This window comes from Prionailurus viverrinus, chromosome A2 (assembly GCF_022837055.1).
Source record: "Prionailurus viverrinus isolate Anna chromosome A2, UM_Priviv_1.0, whole genome shotgun sequence".
Lineage (NCBI taxonomy): Eukaryota > Metazoa > Chordata > Mammalia > Carnivora > Felidae > Prionailurus > Prionailurus viverrinus.
The window spans coordinates 162,760,085-162,779,185 of NC_062562.1; the positions used below are offsets into that span (position 1 = coordinate 162,760,085).

Here is a 19,101-nt window from a genome sequence, read left to right on the forward strand (position 1 = left end):
GTTCGGTGCCCCGTGTTACAGGCTTGAAAAGAGGCCATAATTAAGAGACGTTCCCAAGCACACACACCTGATTAATAATAGGGTTGGGGCCAGATCTCACACGGCTGGTCTTGGGCTCTTTCCACTTCCCAACCCGGTGCCAGACATGACGCCACATAATGACCCGGATCATGTCCACCAACCCCCCCACCCGGTACTAAATGAGATAAGCTCACGGCGGCCTGGAAATCTGACCCAGGGATCTCTTGACCCGCAGTCGGATCTTTTCCCCTGAGCCAGGAGCTCACTTCAAATTGTTTCCTGGTTGGGACCTCCCAATACCCGGTAGTTGCTGTTTATTCCCATCTGCCCCGTGTCCTGGCTGACTCACCCTCTCCTGGCCATCAGCTCCCTCCCCTTTCCCACTGACCCCTCATTTGAGTGCCCAGAAGCCCCCTGTGCCCTGCCCAGTACCCGCCCCCACTTCTGTCTCTAGCTGGTACGCTTTGGTGTTCCCGTAACCTTCCCTCCTCACTGCACCTTCTCCTGGGCTCATTTGTTCTTGCCCCCCAGACCCCCCCAGCCTCTCCTGTTCAAGACACTTCTTCTTCATCCCAAGGCCAATTCCTTGGGCTGAGTCTAGGGGAGGCATTTGGCCAGGAAGGCTGAAGTCACCTTCCCTGTGAGCAGCCCCATCTGCCTCAGAAGGCCTCACATCTGGGGCTCAGCACACCTGGAGGGGGCAAGGATGCCTGTTTGGGGTACCAAAGCCCAAAAGCCTTCTGAATGGGCACGGGGACTCTCACTTTGCTGGCAGGGCTACTGCCCCGGGACAGTCAGACCATACCCACCTCCCCCCTGCAGGGGACCCCACACTGTCCCCTCCTGGGGCCACAGGCCATGTGGATTCCAAACCAGACGCACAAAGATTCTGATGGGCCCGAAAGACCCCCTGGGTGTTCTCTGTTACCAGCAGCGAGCGGGCAGCTTCTGCACTTGGTAGGTGGGGGCCGGGGCACTGGACCCTCTGCAAGCAATCCTATCAGTCCTGGTTTAAGACGAAATCCATGGGGACTGGTGGCTTCTGGAGTTGGCTTCTGGTGCTGGTTCCTCCCCATTCTCTCAGAAATCCCCCGTACGGTTTTGGAAGCACCGTTCTCCCCTGAACAAATGCCCCAACTTTCACGCAGGAGACCAGGGAAGCTCTGGCTTCAAGGGAATTTGGCAACCTCAGGATCAAAGTCTGCCTCCGGTGTTCCACTGGGTCATGTGGTGCCTTAGATTTTCTCAGCTGGAAACCCCATGTGGCCTTCTGAGCCCCGAACAAAGAAGCTGGACCTCGGATCCAGGCGTTCCCAGTATGTTAGAATCAGCCACCACGTCTCTCGCTCTCAGCGGGCTCTTTGGTTCGGTTGGCCCCAGGCAACAATTTATTTAGCTGTTTCGCCTCTGTGGACCCTGGCCTGCTATACTCCTACCAGGAGGGGCCGACTGGACTTTTACTGACTTCAGCAAAACTAGGCCTGGCAGTTAGCTCCCCAGTCCCACATCCGCCCCCAGCCCCCCATTTCGCCAAGGATCTCTTGCTTGCAAATGACTCCCTGTACCCATTTCTCAGCTAGTCATGCACATAGATGCGAACCCAGAACCTGCTTCTGTCTGGTGGAAATAGACTAGACAGTCACTGGCAGGCTGGGAGGAGCCCAAGGCCCCGGAGGGAGGGTGGGAGAGCCAGGCTCAAAGGGACCCCAGTGGCCAAATTCACAGCCAAGGGCATAGCAGAGCACCATGCGGGGGCAGAAGCCACTGTATCCCCAGTGGGTGCTGAAGGACCTGCCAGCCCTGCCAAGGCAGCCAGAGTTCTGTATCCCATAGTGGAATTTACCTGGTAAGGTCTGAGCCGGGTCCTAGGCCCGGGCAGTATTTGGCACGTTGGTTTGGTAGAGCAGGTTGCAAAGCTGTGCTTTCCCCCAAGACTCACTGTTTCGGGTGGGGGTTCAGGTGCTGGGCAGTCAAAGAATAACACAAATACCCACCTGAAGCCACCAGAGAGGCTTGGGTGGTGGAGCCCGCTTGAGTGGTGGAGAAACACAGGAGGTGAAACCGAAGGGTCGGGATCCATCTCTTCTCTCCTCAGAGGGGTTTCCAAGTGGGGGACACAACAGCTGTTATAGGGGGGCAAAAGCAGGCATAATAAGGGGGCACCTGGATTTGAACCAGGGACCTCTTGATCTGCAGTCAAATGCTCTACCCCTGAGCTATACCCCCACCTGCTTACAGGTGTCTAATAAACTCTTTAATCCTTCAGAGCCACGCCCTGACTGTCTCTGACTCGAGATGTATTCTTCGTGGCTCTCTGCCACCCTAACACCCCTGCAAACATGCCCTACCCACTACGCCCACCCCTGCCCCTTACCTCCACTTACAACCTCCTCCTTCCCTCAGCCCCTGGCTGTAGGCACTGGCATTGACCACATTGAGGTTTGCAGCTGGAACATTCTTCAGACTCATCCGCAAGAGCGGGATACAGAACTAGCTGCTCAACAGACAGAGAGGAGGGGAGGGGAGGGGAGGGGAGGCAGGGCTTGGGCCCCACCTGAGAACCCCTAAGCCAGACTCTCTGGGGAGGGGACGAGGGACAACACGAGCTTCTAACAAGCTCCTGATGATTCGGGAGCTGTTGTGCCCCTCACGGGATAGATCTGGAAAAAAAAAAAAAAAAAGTTTGGAATTCAAATCACGCCCCAACCAAACTCACTTGGTTTAATGACCAAGTTGCCACTAGAATCCACGTTTATGATTAGGGGGCCTCTTTGCACTAAACTGCGCAGGAGACTGAGCTACCCCCTTCATATCTTCTTTTTCCCCCTTATTCTCTGTCTGGTGCATCGTTCCGTGGGTCAGGCAGCAGAAATAAGCGTGCAGTGCGTGGAAAGCGGTGAGGCAAGAATGAGAGATTTGTGGTCACCGGAGCACAGACACAGGACCGCGTGATGGCAAACAGGAGGTCAGAGCAAAAAGAAATGCCAACAGGCAATGCACGGACTGGAACCAGGGACTCCCCGACACAAAGTCAGAGGCTCTGCCCCTGAACTGGGGTTCCCGGTGAGCACCACGCCACTTGTGTAGTTGTGCCCAAGGAGCTACCACGCACTCTCACTTCTCATCCCTAGCGAACTAGTGGGAGCTGACTGCCCGACCTCGTCCAGATAGACCTCTGTCTGACTTTGGACGTATTCTGTCCTTCTCTAGAAACTTCTAGGAATCTTCCCTGCCGAGAGTGCTGCGGCCTCCTCCCCAGTCCCCGTGTGGGGCACTAATCATTGCTTAGAGCTGGAAGCTTCCCTCTTTCCTTCCCTTGCGCTCAGGTTTCACTTCCCCAGTCTGCTGCCCCCAGTCCCACTCTGACCCCCTGCAGCATGGGCTCCTCTGAGCTGTCCTACATCGCTTTCTCTGCTCCCCCCACTCTTTTCGTTCCTTACTCCTTGGCTTTAAAGGGAGATGGCCTAGGGGCGCCTGCGTGGCGCAGTCGGTTAAGCGTCCGACTTCAGCCAGGTCACGATCTCACAGTCCGGGAGTTCGAGCCCCGCGTCAGGCTCTGGGCCGATGGAGCCTGTTTCCGATTCTGTGTCTCCCTCTCTCTCTGCCCCTCCCCCGTTCATGCTCTGTCTCTCTCTGTCCCAAAAATAAATGAAAAAAAAAAAAAAAAAGGGAGATGGCCTTACTGGAGAGGTCACGGTGCCATGCTGGCCCCAAACCATCAGCCCAGCACAGCCGGATGACTTGGGACCAGGTCAAGGACTCGCTGTTTGGGCACCAAACTCAGGCCTTTACTATCTCCTAGACTGGGACCAGTGTTCCCTGCCTCCTTGGACCTCTCCCCTGGAAGTTACCACTACGAGGCCCAAAGGCCACAGAGATCCCCAGGATGCAGAGAAGAGACAATCATCCAAATTGGCATAGCATATGGGGGCCAAACTAGATGAAAAGCAGACATGCATCTTGAACAGGACGCTTTGCAGATCTGTCTGTACGAGGGGAGGTTAGAAACCGTGTGGGGGACCAACAAACGAGTGTTGGCTAAGTCAAGAGTGGTAGCAGCCGCCATACAGAAGAATACTCTGTATCCACTAAGAAAGGTGTCCTAAAAGCTTTTTTTTATTGGTGTGAAAAAGTCATCTATTCCTTTTGATGTTAAAAACGTCATAGAATAGCTTCATCTTTGTAAGAAAACGATTTGCAAATTACAAACATCTCTGAAATGACCTATTTGCTTTTCTCCACGCAAGTTAGTTTTGCTTTAATAAAAAGCAACAACTTGGGGCGCCTGGGTGTCTCGGCCTGTTAATCATCCGACTCCTGATTTTGGCTCAGGTCATGATCTCGCAGTTAAGTTCAAGCCCCACATCGACACTGCACGGACAGTGCGGAGCCTACTTGGGATCCTCTCTCTCCCCCTTCCTCTCTGCCCCTCCCCCACTCACACTCTCTCTCTCAAAATAAAATAAAACCTTAAAAAAAAAGTGCAATAATTCCAATGGTCTGTGTCACTTAAACAGGAGACGCTTCTGTCTGAAAAGAGACTGATTCCAAAAAGATTCGAAATGGGTCAGTGGAGACAGGTCCCAACTGCCCTGATCCCACCTGCTCCCTTCCTGATGATGCTGTGCCAAGAACCCAGTATCCAGGCTAGTGGTCTCATAGCACAGGGACATCCAGATTCAGATCTCTGACCTCATTTTGGTGGCTCCAATGGTCTTATTTTTTGGAAGAGTTTTTGCATTTCTGCACACCCAGATGGATTTTTCTTACAAAGCTTCTGTTCCTCATCCACTGGGTCAGTCCAAAGATGTCATCATGGTGCATTCCAATTGCTAGAAAGGAAAAAGACAGTGAAGGCAGGTGTATCAGTTGATATTGTGGGTCTCAGCCCTGCGTCGGGCTCTGTGCTGACAATGCAGAGCCTGCTTGGGATTCTCTCTCTCTCCTTCTTTCTCTGCCCCTCCCCAGCTCACATGCTCTTTCTCTCAAAATGAATAAAGAAACTTAAAAGAACTATTGGAAATACATCACAGAATTGCTAGGAAGCAGACAATCAGGCTTGGGAAAGGCATGACCACATCAGCCTCAGAGATTACAGCAGCAATCTTAGGAGTTGAGTGTTTTCCTGTTCTTTATCTTTTGCTGAGGCGTCTGCTAAATATCCCTTTGAATTAAGCAACAAGGCTGTTTCCCTTATTACAAAGCTCTACTCATTATTGGATAAAAAGCAGAAAGGCCATCACATACATTCAAATGGGAGATGTCACAGTGTGTGTGTGTGTGTGTGTGTGTGTGTGTGTGTGCGCGCACATGCATACATGTGCACACGAGTTAAATATTAGAGAAAAGCTTTGGGGATTATAAAATACAAACACAATATAGAACCATATGTACATGTAGGCAGAACTTGGCAACTAGGAACCATCCCCCATGTTCTACCTGACTATTCAGGGAGACCCTTTGTGTCTAAGTATTTTGTCATTCCTCGCACCATTACCTGGGTAATAGGAACAGTCCCGATAAAGGCTAAAATGAAAGCAAGATGTAGCAACTTGCTTTTTTTTTTATGTTTATTTATTTTTGAGGGGGGGGGGAGGGGCAGGGAGAGAGGGAGACAGAGGATCTGAAGCAGACTCCATGCAGGGCTCGGACCCAAGATCCCCGAGATCATGACCTGAGCCGAAGTCGGACGCTTAACCGACTGAGCCACCCCGGTTCTCCACCAGTTGCTTTTTGAATTGGAGGAGGGGCCCTGACATCCTGTGAAATGATTCATACAAGAGGCGGGTGAAACTATGAACCCAATGGATAGAAATTTGACGATCTTGCCTTTGGTTTTCAGCACATCAGTCATTGAGCAGACGAGCTGAGTGTTGGGCTGGGGTTATTGGGAAGTCCGCCGTCTCCATCTGTGTCCGGAGAAGAGAACACACACGTCTGAGCTTTCCACTGTACGACTTTGAGCTTCCCGAGACCGTCAGCCTTGGCTTGGCCCTTTCTACTGTTCTATCCCAACACGTGGTCCCTAAAGGTTCTGTCCTTCAGCGGGATCTCTATTCCAAGAAAGAGTGGTACTCAGAACCCTTAACCACGGCTCACAGCATAGACACTAACCAATCGGAATGCACGCCAGCCATAAACAGCCATCAGATGCCTGCCCGATGAATAAGCTTCCTCCAACCCATTGGCCAGTTGAATCCATGTGATCAGTTCATCAGCTAACTTCCCACTGACAGCCCGTGGGCTCTTAGATTTTCAGCCCTGACGAATCAACTGGAATTCCACCTCCTTCAACGCCAATAGGACAGAAAAGCAATTCTATAGCCACCCCACTTTCGTGAAGGTCTTTTGCCAGCGGCAAAAGACCCCAAATGTTGTATCGGCCTAGGCACGTGGTTCCAGAAACAGAAACTGGTTCTGCCTGTGGCAAAAGATGAGATGACCACTGTCTGTGTGGCAGGGAGCCTGCAGCGCTGAAGGGAAGGCTGGATGCGCAGGTTCACGTGAGGCAGGGGCGACCCAAGGGGACTCAGCCAGCCAGGCCCTCGGGCACTGCCAACCCTGGGATTTGTGTCACTCATTCCGAGTGTAGTGTGAGTCAGGAGCACCTGTTTGGCCAGCGGTGCTGGAAGAAAGGGAGAAAGGGAGAAAATCGCCTTTATTTTTGGCCTCTGCAGCTGCAAGAGGAGACATTTCTTCCACCAGGGCTCCCATAATTGGACATCCTCAAAAGATGGAAAGAAGGTTCTAAAGTTGGGAGGCAAAAAGAAAAACAACACACCTGAATTGGAACCAGGGACCTCTAGATTGTCAATCAAACGCTTCATTCAGAAACAACCAGTCTCGTCTAATAAGTGCGTTTCAATTCTGAACTTTAAAGCAGAGTCGAGGGGCACCTGGGAGGCTCAGTCGGTCAAGTAGCCGACTTCAGCTCAGGTCATGACCTCACGGTTCGTGAGTTCGAGCCCCGCGTCGGGCTCTGTGCTGACAGCTCAGAGCCCGGAGCCTGCTTTGGATTCTGTGTCTGCCTCTCTCTCTGCCCCTCCCCAGCTTGCTCTGTGTGTGTGTGTGTCTCCCTCTCTCTCTCTGCCCCTCCCCTGCTTGCACTGCCCCCCCCCTTAAAAATAAATAAACATTAATAAGAAATTAAAGCAGAGTTATCAGTTATGGGCAGTCACCACACCTAGCAGTATGGTGCCACTACGATCTGTCACCACCCTAGCATGCCCACACCTTCCCTGCCTTTCCTGCATTCTCTCCCCTCTGCACACCTGGCCGCTCTCCGTGCCTACAGCCCATTGATGTTCACCACCGGAACGTTGTTTAACATTACATAGTGTTATATGTACTTACTTACTTAGAACCACTGGATGTTACAATTGAAGTTAGCAGGGAGGGGGGAGGCGGTGGGATGTGTGCCTCCCCAAAGCAAAAGTTCCCAGGTACCTCCTCTGTCCGACTAAATCATAATTCCTAGGGCTCATCTGTTTTTTTTCTTTTTAACTAAGGTCCCTAAGTGTGTGCAGGCAGGCTGGGTAACCTGTGATCATAAGGTAAAGTTTGAAGAGGAATTTAGGACCTTCTGTCACACATACGTCATTCATAACAGCCCCATGACATGTGCCGCATCCCAGAAGTCACCTGAGAAAAGGAAGGTGGCAATGGAGAGGACTTTCCAATAAGCAGGACCCTAACTTAGGTCACTTATTTGTCAATAAGGTAAGCCACCTACAGGGGGCACCCGGATTTGAACCGGGGACCTCTTGATCTGCAGTCAAATGCTCTGCCCCTGAGCTATACCCCCTCACTGTGGTCCTGCTCCTCATTAGCATAGTTAACCTGTGACACCACGCCCAAGCATTCCACAGTGTACTGTACATTCTATTCACTCTTGGTCAGTCAATGAAACTGGCAAGCCCACTAGAAACTGACTGGAGACCTCCCTCTGGCCAGGAGTTCACCCTTCCTTCCCCCTCCACCCCTCCCCCCACCGCCCAGGGCTTCTGGCTGGTCAAATAGCACTTTTCCATTTTGAAGCCACAATCTGAATTCCTCCCATAAACTGCAATCTCCTCCTCACCCCTTGCTCAGTACCTGGGGGGTGGGGAGAAGGGAGAGGAAGTGTAGGAATCAGGCCTGTTATGTCCATAATAACGCTTCATAACAAACCATCCCCAAATTCAGATGCATGCAACAATAAGCGTTTTTTTTCATGTTCATAGGGTCAGCAACATGGATGACAACCAGTAGATCTAGTCTGAGCTTGACCTGGTGGCCCTGCTTCAAGCTGGAGGTCCATCTGTGCTTGGTTTCTTTCTTTCTTTTTTCTTTTTTTTTTTCCTGTGCTTCATTTCTTTATGTGAGTTGGGCACAGGTCTGCTCCAAGTCTGTTTCTTCCTGGGTCCAGGTTGGAAGAGTCACAGCTAGCAGGGAAAATTTTCTCATGGTAGTGGCAGAAATGCAAAAAGGTCAAGCCCAAGCACGTAAGCAGATTTCAAGCCTCTGTTAGTATCACACGTGCTAATATCCCATCAGTGAAAGCAAGTCTTAGGACCTACCCTTAAATCAAGGGCAGGGAAATCTATCTTTTTTTTTTTTTTTTTTTTTTTTGAGAGAGAATGTACGTGCAAGCAGGAGAGGGGTAGAGGGAGAGGGACAGGGAGGGAGAGAATCTCAAGCAAGCCCCATGCTCAGACTAATGGAGGGCTCAATCTCATGACTGTGAGACCATGACCTGAGCCAAAATCAGGAGTCGATGCTTAACCGACGGAGCCACCCCAAACCTGTTCCACTTCTAATGGGAGGATGTGAAAAGTCTTGTGGCAAAGGGCACACATAGAACAAGTGCAGAACTGGGGCCAACATTTTAATCTACCATCGTCTGCCCTCTTGGCCATAATTACTTAAATCTCTCCCACGTGCATAAGGTACTCAGCCTCATCCCAAAGCCCCCAGAGCCTCATTCAGTCAGACGAAGTCCAGGATCTTATGATATACATTAGATCCAGATGAGGCTTCTCTCGATCCAGAGACCTATAAGCTTAAGAAACGAATTATCTACCACTCATACACCCAAAGTCCAGCGATGGTGCAGGAACAGACTTACGGCAGTAAATGTTTACGTGCAATGACTGATCACAACGGGAAACACACATGGTCATAGACATTGAAATGCTAGGCATAAGTGGCCACGCCCCCCTTTTGCCTTTTGTTACAGACAGAGCCTCCTTCTAGATACCAAATTCAGTATTTGCCAGCCTTTTTACAATAATATTGTATAACAAACCACCCCAAACCCCAGTGGCACACAACATACGCATTCCAGCAGTAGGGAATATTCCTTGAGTCGGCTCTGGTTCTGCTACCTAGGGAGAGCTCCCTGCCCACTGTTCTGCATGACTCATGGGCCCACCCTCTAAGACGTCTTCCCTTTTTCCTTCCTCCTTCTCTGAAATTTCTGGAGACATCATTGGAAAACATGTCCTTTGTTGTGGCTAGGCATTCTTCTCAGTTTGCTTCCCCCTATGGAATGCTGGAAGCCCAGGCCCTTTTATTCTCCAGTCTTGGTAACTTTTTTGTCCAGGCTAGTAATGTTTTTGCCAATACAGCTCTCTCAAGAAATGTGTGGGTTTTCTATGTATTTGACTCCACATGCTGAAAGCCATGACCACAATTCTCTTTGATGTATGTTCTCCCTCCAGCTCAATTATAAGTACTTGGGCACATCCTTAGTCTTTCTAGGAATACTTTTGTCCAGCTGAGAGGATGTACTTAGTATCGGCTTAATTCTTCAGTGCTCTTAATGAAGTACATCTAAGCTATGAGCACATTAAGCTTGATTTGGTTTGGGGCTATGTCTTACTGGAAGGCTCTGGATTTGGCCTTTTGGCTAAAGTGATGTAATAACAGCCTCGCCTTTGTTTTGGACGGGATGGTTTTATTTTTCTCACTACGCAATTCTGAGCTATCTAGATTGTCTCTAAATTCTGACTGCAAACCAGTAAGTTGTCTTCTGAACTCAAATCTTTTTTTTTTTTTTGCAGTACCTTATCAAAAACAGCCTGTAACAAAACAGCTCATGCATTCAGTATTTTTCTTTGTAATATCCCCCCCCTAACACTACAAGTTCAAATACATTTTCTGCCTTCCAGGTTATCATGAGCCCGTTTTCCCTGCCCTCAATTATAGTTACCCCACTAACTTCCCACTAATTCCGCATGCTTCATCATGAAGACATGTCATGTACTTTAGGCTTTTGTTATAGTGGGAGACCCCTTCTGTATGTCAATGTTAGTATTTTCTAGTCGTATTCATAAGAGTGTTGCAAAAATGCCCCAAAGCATTGACACACGACAATAAGCATTTATTCTCATGCTCATGGGTCAGACTATTGAATGAGGATCAATTGATAGAGGCTGGGCTTGGCTGGGTAAGCCCGCTTCAGGCTGTGGGTCCAGAGGGCATTGGCCTTTCTAGGTGAGTTGCGCTTAAGGTTGGACCACGTGTGTTCTTTCTGGGGCCCAGGCTGAAGGGGCAGCGGCTCACAGGATAAACACATCTCACAGTAATGGCAGAAATGCCAGAGGGCACACTCAAATTTTCAGGATGATCTCAAGCCCCCGCCTGCATACACCTGCTAACATCCTGTTGGCACTCACACGATGTGCCAGTTACCAATTTTTTGACTCCTGGGTCCAAATTCATGCTTCCATACCTGCCCTGCAATAAACGGACTGGCTTCCCTACGCCTTTCTCCTTGAGCGAGCACAATGCTAAGAGCTGTCAGTAGAGGGCGCCGGAGGGATGTTGCAGAAGAAAAGGGGCTTGTCTCCCTCTTTCCTGCTACGTGTTGTTTTGTTTTGTTTCGTTTTTCGTTTTGTTTTTTTTGTTTGTTTGTTTGTTTTTTTTTTTTGCTTTTCCTTCCCCTTGGTCTCTGCTGCAGGGTTGGTCAGTGGTGTGGGAGTGTGAGGACCCAGGCACGCACCCGGGGAATGAAGTCCCGCGGTGGACCCGATAGTCCCAGCTGCGCCGGTGACCATCACTCTGGGCCCTCCCAACTCCTGGCCCCTGCCGGCGCCGGCCACCTGGCTGGCCTCTGCCCCTCAGAAGTTTGGTACCAGGAACCTACCATACTTCAGTACGTCAAGGGAGAAAGGACACCTGAAAAAACACCAGGGTCTGGGGAAAAGAGGTGGGGAGGGCAACTGATGACATTGTATAGAATGTGGTAGCTGGGAAGCCACTCCTCTACGAGAGGCAATAAAGCAAAGCTCCAGCAGGGGGCACCCGGATTTGAACCGGGGACCTCTTGATCTGCAGTCAAATGCTCTACCCCTGAGCTATACCCCCTTGCGTGGGATGAGGTCCTCTTTACATTATTTCACCTGTGACGCCGCACCAAACATTCCATAGGGCACTGTAAGTTCTGTTCATTCTTGGTCGGCCTGTGAAACCGGCAGGTGCACCGCAACTCACTAAAGACGGCTATGCAGCCATAACACCGCCTTTCCGATTCCCCAGAGACCCTTCGCTTGTCTCCTAGCACTTTTCCACTACAGCCACACCTGAACTGCAGGAGGCACCAGGTTTCTGTGGACCCCAACCCCCCCATCCTTCCTTTCTTCCCTCCTCCCTCAGCTACACCTGCTCTGCCCCATCCTCCCCAGCCTCACCCTTGCTTGCTCTCTTGCCCTTCACATCTTCCCCCGTCTCCCCAGCCCAATGCCGTCCTGAGGCAGTCTCCCAGCGGCTTGGTTGGGCACTAGAGAGGCAGGAGCCCCTGGATCCTTTCGGCAGCACAACAGAGGAAGCTAGTGAGAGGCATAAAGGCTGCTATTTGGAGACCCACAGCCCTGGCGCAAGGATCCCTGGTTTATGGTCAGAGATGGCTCTTTCTTCCAGGCCCTGCATGTACCCACGCCCCCACCCCCACTCCCTCCCCACGGCCGACCCTCACTCACATAGGGAGGACACACACCAGTCCTTCCTAAAAGGCACCAGCACAGTAACCTATGTTCTATTACATGGCATCAGAGACCAGTGAGATTCACTTTTCAGAGACCACAGAGGATACTGAGCTATGCAATGGAAAATGTGGTAAAAGAGGGGAGATTTTTGTCTCATTCCTGTGCAGCTTACTTGGATCATTACTGCGTTACGCGGGTAACATGTTTCACTTCAAAAATAGAATGTAAATTCGAAATAAGTATTCCAGTGAGAACAAAGCAACGCCCCATCCAGGATGTTTCTAACATAATCAGTCTGCTATCATGTTGCTGGCTGTTTGACCACCCTATAAAACACCATCTTTTTATTAAGGGAGGTGATTGGAAAGCTGGGCACCCTTCCCTGGGGTGGCCACGTTCCCCGGTGAGGCGAAATCCACTAGGCAGAGCTGGTTCCTAGCCTCCCTGCCCAAAGTTCTTGCCTTTATTTCTGAGTAATATTCAGTAATTCCTGAATAAGCCCAGGATGGATGTGAAGATCCCACTCTTTTCCATTTCGTGTCCTTTCACGCATGTGACAAAGATACTATTAATTTAATTGACACTATAAGTCAGTAACCCACAGGATCAAATCCTACTTTTGGCTGGAGGCTTTTTCAGTTATTTAGGGGTAAGAGATCAGACTCTCTGTGCTTGGCGCTGGGTAGAGGGTTTACACATTTGACCTGCGTTTTATTTCTCTGAGTCCCAATGCCAATAGAATTAGCCACTTTAATATATATTTTCTTACTGTTTTATTTATTTTTGACAGAGAGAGAGAGAGAGAGAGAGAGCGAGACAGAGCATGAGCGGGGGAGGGGCAGAGAGAGAGGGAGACCCAGAATCTGCAGCAGGCTCCAGGCTCCGAGCTGTCAGCACAGAGCCCGACGCGGGGCTCGAACTCACAGACCGCGAGATCATGACCTGAGCCAAAGTCGGATGCTCAACCGACTGAGCCCCCCCAGGCGCCCCTAGAATTAGCCACTTTACTGTATGGTGTCCCCTGGTGTTCTTAGCACATCAAGGCCTGGCTCTCATCATGCACTTCCTTCCACGTGACACTGGCAATATTCAACTTGCCTGCTTTGTCAGTGTGTGTCAATGACTGCCGGGTCCCAATTTGTGAATAACTAGCCAGATGTTCACTGCTTTTAGCCCCAACAAGACCAGATGACCGATGTCATGTCCCCTTCACCTCCTGCACCGAACTCTGGTATCAATTTTCACACTGCCAGCATTCTGTCTCAAAAACAGAAACTGATAATGGCTAAATGAAACAAACAAGGAAATGACTGGCACAATGACAAAAATCTCAGACCACTAAAGGAAACCTAGAGATCTACGCTCAGAAAATGGGCAGAATTAAAGGACAGCTGGGGGGGGGGGGGTGGTCAGGATCATTTACCTCCAAACAGCATCCTGGTTAGGGGGCTGATAATGCCCCCACTGTGCACCAGCTGCAGCCATCAGCCCCACTGCCAATGCCAGAGCAGTGGCCCCCCTGGAGTAAATTCCAGACTCTTCCTGCTTGTGTGTACCTCATTCCATGTTCCAAGTCTCCATCACGTGCATGGGATCGGCTAAGCCCTGCTGGGGTTTGTGGGAGGGCAAAGTCTGGTACTTTTGCCTTTTGTAGTATAGTTACATCCTGGTTTCCACCAGCCATGCACAGCTCTGGATCCCCCCCAGATGGAAAGGAATTTCAAACGTTGAGGGTGTAAGATAGTTACAAATACGTACCACGAGTATCATCAGTGAGACTGAATCAGTGGCAGGATGAGGAATGGAGAAAATTGTGTAGTGTTACCAGAGACTGGGGGAAGCTTTCTAGCAAAGGCCTGACGTGCTGCTCTTCTCTCCCCCCTCCCTTTTTTTTTTAACTCTAGTGTAGTTAACATACAGTGTCATGTTAGTTTCGGGTGTCCTGTGTAGTGATTCAACAATTCTATACAATACTTGGTGCTCATCAAGGTATGTGTACTCTTAATTTCTCTCTCCTCTTCTTGCTGGAAGATGCAGTTATTGGAAATGTCAACACCAAGTCTAAATAGAAACGACAGCAAGCCCATACCATGGAATATTATTCAGTGATTAAAAAAGAAATGAGCTGTCAAGCCACAAAAAGACATGGAAGGACCTTAAGTGACTATAGCTAAGTGAAAGACGCTGACCTGAAAAGGCTATATACAGTATGCTTCCAACTGTATGACACTCTGGGAGAGGCAAAACTATGGACAGTAAAAACATAGGTGGTTGCCAGGGATTGCCGGGAGGGGAGGGATGAATAGGTATAGCAGGGGGGATTTTTTAGAACAGTGGAACTATCTTTCATGATGCTAGTAATTGTGGATACATGGCATTCTGCGTTGGTCAAAACCCATAAAACTGTAGGAGTCTTACTGTAAATTACAGGGTATTAATAACGTATCAATATGCATTCACCAATTTTAACAAATGTACCACACTAGGGCAAGGTGTGAATGACGCGGAAACTGGGGCGGGGGGGTGGGGGAGTAAGGTGAGGGGGTATAGGAGAACTCTCTGTACTTTCTGCCCAGTTTTTCTGTAAACCGGAAACTGCTCTAAGAAATAAGGTCTGCAACATACATATTTTTAATGACAGCAGGTGGGGACTCCCTGGACTGAATCAGAGACCACGTGATCTGTGTTCAAAGGACCCACAGAGGAGCCAGGGCGCCTTGCCCCTGCCCCGCAATCGGTATCCAGAGCTCTTAGCATAGCAAGTGGCCCACGTCTTCCATGGGCTCGCCTCAAGCCTGGGGGTGGGGGGTCTGCTGCATGGCGGAGGGGCCCCTTTCCTGCCAGGCCTCCCTCTGCACCTGGCAGCTTCTCAGGCCCCTGCCCAGGGCACCGGCTTTGAGAATCATACACATTTAGGCGAAAGGCCCTTTAAAAATCATCCAGCGTAGTCTTGCCCCACACGCGTCCGTCAGATCATCTAGAGCGGGTGGGGTTGGAGGAGATAGGGGGAAGGGCAGAAGGGTGCCAGGTTTTCCCGATGGGCCCTGCCCAGGCCTCCCGCATCAGAGTCCCGGCTCCGAGGCCTATGATGTCTCGCGGCTGCGGCTTCTGTGTGCGCCCCCAGCCTCCTGCCTGCTTACTCACTCGGAAGGAGAAACAGTGCCTGAGATCACCAGACATACACATCGGCCAGAGGGTCGTGGCAAAAAGGTCTGTTTCTGGGCGGGCAATGCAATTTTCCCGCAGCAAACCACTTCCCGAAGCAGGAGATGGCCTTTCCGGCCTTTCCTCCCGCTTCCACTTCCGGTCTGCTGAGCCGTCCACAGGAAATCAGCCCAATTAAAAAGGTCGCCTAATTAATAGGTAGGGTGAAACCACTGCCGGGACCCAGGATGACGCGGAAAGAAAATCTCGAGGGGGCACCCGGATTTGAACCGGGGACCTCTTGATCTGCAGTCAAATGCTCTACCCCTGAGCTATACCCCCACACACGATGTTGACTTCTAACTGACATCTTTTAACCTGTTGCAATACCCAGGTACCTTCCAGGACACTGCGACTGTCTTTCACTCAGGGGGCCTACAGAACCTCATCGTTCAGAGTGATGCCCTGAGTGATGAAGCTTCCCCTTCATTTCCCACAGAGCTCGGTTCTTGTTTGATTTTCCTCTACTGTGCGAAAGCAGTTATCACTCAACCATCTTGTCCCTTGGTTCTAATACCGCCTTTATTGCCTTATTATAATCAGGAAAACATTCTTATTTTAAAAAGCTGTATATTCAAGTGAAAATGTATACGTAAGTAAAAGAAAGTAAAATTAAATAGATCTAACGGGCAGATCTGTATTTTAGTAGACCTCCCCCCATCTCTCCCCAAAGTAAAAAACTCAAACTATATCTCAAATCATCACAGCCCCAAATGTACTGTTTGCATTGTTAAATGTCTATGGATTTAAAAAACATAAATATTTTCAGATTAAGCCCGGGATGGTCATAATTATCAGGGATTGTTTGAAATGTATATTTTCTAAATCATAGAGTTCCTTCCTTTACTGTGTGTGCTATTAAAAAAAAAAAAAAGTTGTAGTTGAGAATTATAATCCAAAGTAGTAAGCAATGATACGCATAACCTTTTAGCTGTGTAGACACTTGAACCATGGCATTTGAAATTAAAACTTTTTTTTCTCCTTGGTGAGATGAATACTTGAATAAAGTTGTCTTTATTGATATTTTATGCTATTATAAAATAAATATTTTTTACAGATGAAGAAAAACAACCTCCAACCTAGAATTCTGAACCCAGGTAAACTAATATTTAAGCACGAGGGCAAAGGAAGGGCTTGTCAGTTGGGCAAGACCTGAGCATGTGTATTAGAGCAGAACCCCACCATCCACAGAGGACAGAGAAAGGAGATGAGCCCTGGGGAGAAACAGGGACATGAAAAGTCCGTGGGTGACCCTCCAGTGGTACCTGCAGCCTCCTCCCAGAGCCAGCATCTCACACCTGATACCCTCATGCAGAGAACTAGCAGGCTTCTCACACCAAACACAGAGGGAAGCGAATGATGAATTCTCACTCCTAACCAGCTCCCTGCTCCATCCGTGGTGCCCACCTAAGTGCAAGGATTTCCCCCAGCAACCAGGGCCAAACACCTGCCAGCCACTGTTGGGTCGCCTCTTTCTTTTGCCTCCAAAGCCGGCAGTGAGAACTGTGGGCTCCGCTGTCAGATGTGTCTGCATCTGAGCGGTTCTCTTGGCCCCCCACCGGGACCTGCGGTCAAGGCCCAGGGTCCAGCTCCCACCTGGCCCGTCCTGATACTCTCCTCACAGGTCTCCCCCTTCTGTTCTTCCCCTCCTCCTATTTCCACCCAGATGATTGTTTCAAACATGAGTGAGACCACATTTCCTGCTCTGCTCAGTAGCTTACCGCCCTCCTTAGAACAAAATCCAAGGGTATGCTATAGCCTATGGAACCCAGGGTTCTAAACCCAAAGTCAGGAAGAGTGGATCCAGGTTCTGATCCTATTAATAAAGGGCTTTCTGTGGTAGGAAGACTAGTAATCTTGAATCTCTGTAATCAGATGCCCACTGTGAATGGCATAGAGACTAGCGACTCTGAGGTCCCTTCCAGCTATAAATGTCGGTGTCAGTGCTTTTCCAGAAAAAGCAGGGAGGTAGCTATAGGGAGGGGAAACTGTTGCTTGTTTTGCATCAGAGAGATAAAATTGTAGTGAGGAAGGCTTGGCAGCTTCCAGAAGGCCTAGCCAATGAACGTTTGTAGTGAAAATTTATAGGGATGTTGGGTGTGGCTATACAGGTAAAAGGTATTACTCAGGCCCCAGCCTACGTCAGGGGGTATAGCTCAGGGGTAGAGCATTTGACTGCAGATCAAGAGGTCCCTGGTTCAAATCCAGGTGCCCCCTGCCAGCCCTCACTTTTGTTCATTGAAGCTGCTATTAAAGATTCAGCTCCTTTCCCTAATAGGGAGCCTCAGGATACTAAGACTTTCCAAATCTGGAGGAAAAAAAAAGTCAGGGATAACTTAAAGTTTTGTCACCAAGCACCACAGCCCCAGAGTGATAGATTCCTCCAACTCTGACTTCATGTTTCACTTACCATGGGTCTTTTTCCGTATAGGCTTTGGATTATTTTGTCTACATGTTTTCATTGTTCCAGTCTGTGGTATGCTGGTAAATATTTAACAACCAGCTCTTGGGGGAAGAGCATGGCTGATTTTTAGTGTTTTCCAGTTTCACGGTATAAATAATCTCACCATGGCCAATTTCAAGCTACAAACGTAAGATCACTGAACATGGAATTGGGAAGGTGTGCTAACAAGTGACTCTCTGGAGCAAGATCGGCTCTAGCACACCACTGTCCCCAATCTGTCTTCCCCAAAGAGGCAGCGATGGACTCTTTGACCTCTACTCTATCCTCACGATGCTGACTGACATCAGAGCAGTGGCTGATATCCATCTGATCATCCATGGAATCATCCATTCGCTCAAGACATATTTGATTTCTACTTGAGGCCGGACACAGGGAAGACAGAGCTGAGCAAGAACCATCTGTGGTGAGTAGAACAGCCACATGAAGAAACGGTCAAGTGAATAACAAGAATAAGCTAAACAGAGGAGAGGGTTATTTTATTTTATTTTGTATTTTTTTTGAAGAGAGCGCTGTTTCAACATGAAAGGATTTCTGATACCAGAAATATGCTAGATTAGATCATCTAAAATTCCTCCTAACTCAAAGCACCCAGAAATGCAAGATAAAATATAGCAAATATCCTTTCGTAAGTATAACTGAGCTGTCATGACAATAAAGGGTGTCTTGGGGGTGGGTGGGGGGATGAACTAAAGTTCTGACCCCAAGAATGCCCATGGCTGTGGTGAGACGGCCTAGGTGTTGAGTTTTAACAGCCATGTGGATCCAGAAGGTTAGGTCTAGACTTGGAATCCCCTCCCCCATGTAAAGTCAGACTCTCAGAGTCGCACCATTAGTAAAAGGGCGGGCTAGTAAAACACCAGCACAAGTAGACAAGAGGTCCTTGTCTTTTCAGGGGGAGGGGGTAATTCCCCTGAAAATTCATAACTACAAAGCTATTCTTGTTAGAACTTTGAATTTACACTGCCTGCAGGGTTGAGAAATTCCCCAAGCTAAAAATTAACAGAAAAAATGTGCCCAGGCTAACACTGATTGTGGGGTACCCAGAAGAAGCAAACACAAACTCTGAAGGGCACATAAGCAAACCAGGCCCCACAGAATTCCCACGGATGAAACCTGGCTTAAAACGGGTTCACAATCAAAATAATAAAACATATGAGGATCAGCCAACCATGAGTGAAAGCCATCAGACAAAATAAAGGATGTCAGATAAGAGAATTATCATATAGATACTATGAAGTAAGTATGGTTAAAATTATTATTATTTTTTTTAAATGTTTATTTATTTTTGAGAGAGAGCAAGCGAGCAGGGAAGAGTCAGAGAGAGACAGAGACATAGAATCTGAAGCAGGCTCCAGGCTCTGAGCTGTCAGCCCAGAGCCCGACACAGGGCTCAAACCCATGAACAGTGAGATCATGACCTGAGCCGAAGTCAGACACCCAACCCAC

General features: G+C 49.1%; 5 non-coding genes across 5 annotated transcripts; 1 reads left to right on the plus strand and 4 right to left on the minus strand.

The window, feature by feature from the left end:
- Positions 1–2,175: 2,175 nt before the first annotated feature.
- TRNAC-GCA (transfer RNA cysteine (anticodon GCA)) lies at positions 2,176–2,247 on the minus strand. Its single transcript has one exon. It is a non-coding gene; the product is annotated as a tRNA-Cys (tRNA).
- Positions 2,248–7,753: 5,506 nt separating this feature from the next.
- Positions 7,754–7,825, minus strand: TRNAC-GCA (transfer RNA cysteine (anticodon GCA)). Its single transcript has one exon. It is a non-coding gene; the product is annotated as a tRNA-Cys (tRNA).
- A 3,473-nt stretch (positions 7,826–11,298) lies between these two features.
- Positions 11,299–11,370, minus strand: TRNAC-GCA (transfer RNA cysteine (anticodon GCA)). Its single transcript has one exon. It is a non-coding gene; the product is annotated as a tRNA-Cys (tRNA).
- Positions 11,371–15,401: 4,031 nt separating this feature from the next.
- On the minus strand, positions 15,402–15,473 carry TRNAC-GCA (transfer RNA cysteine (anticodon GCA)). Its single transcript has one exon. It is a non-coding gene; the product is annotated as a tRNA-Cys (tRNA).
- A 1,863-nt stretch (positions 15,474–17,336) lies between these two features.
- Positions 17,337–17,408, plus strand: TRNAC-GCA (transfer RNA cysteine (anticodon GCA)). The gene has a single exon. It is a non-coding gene; the product is annotated as a tRNA-Cys (tRNA).
- The last annotated feature ends 1,693 nt before the right edge of the window (positions 17,409–19,101 follow it).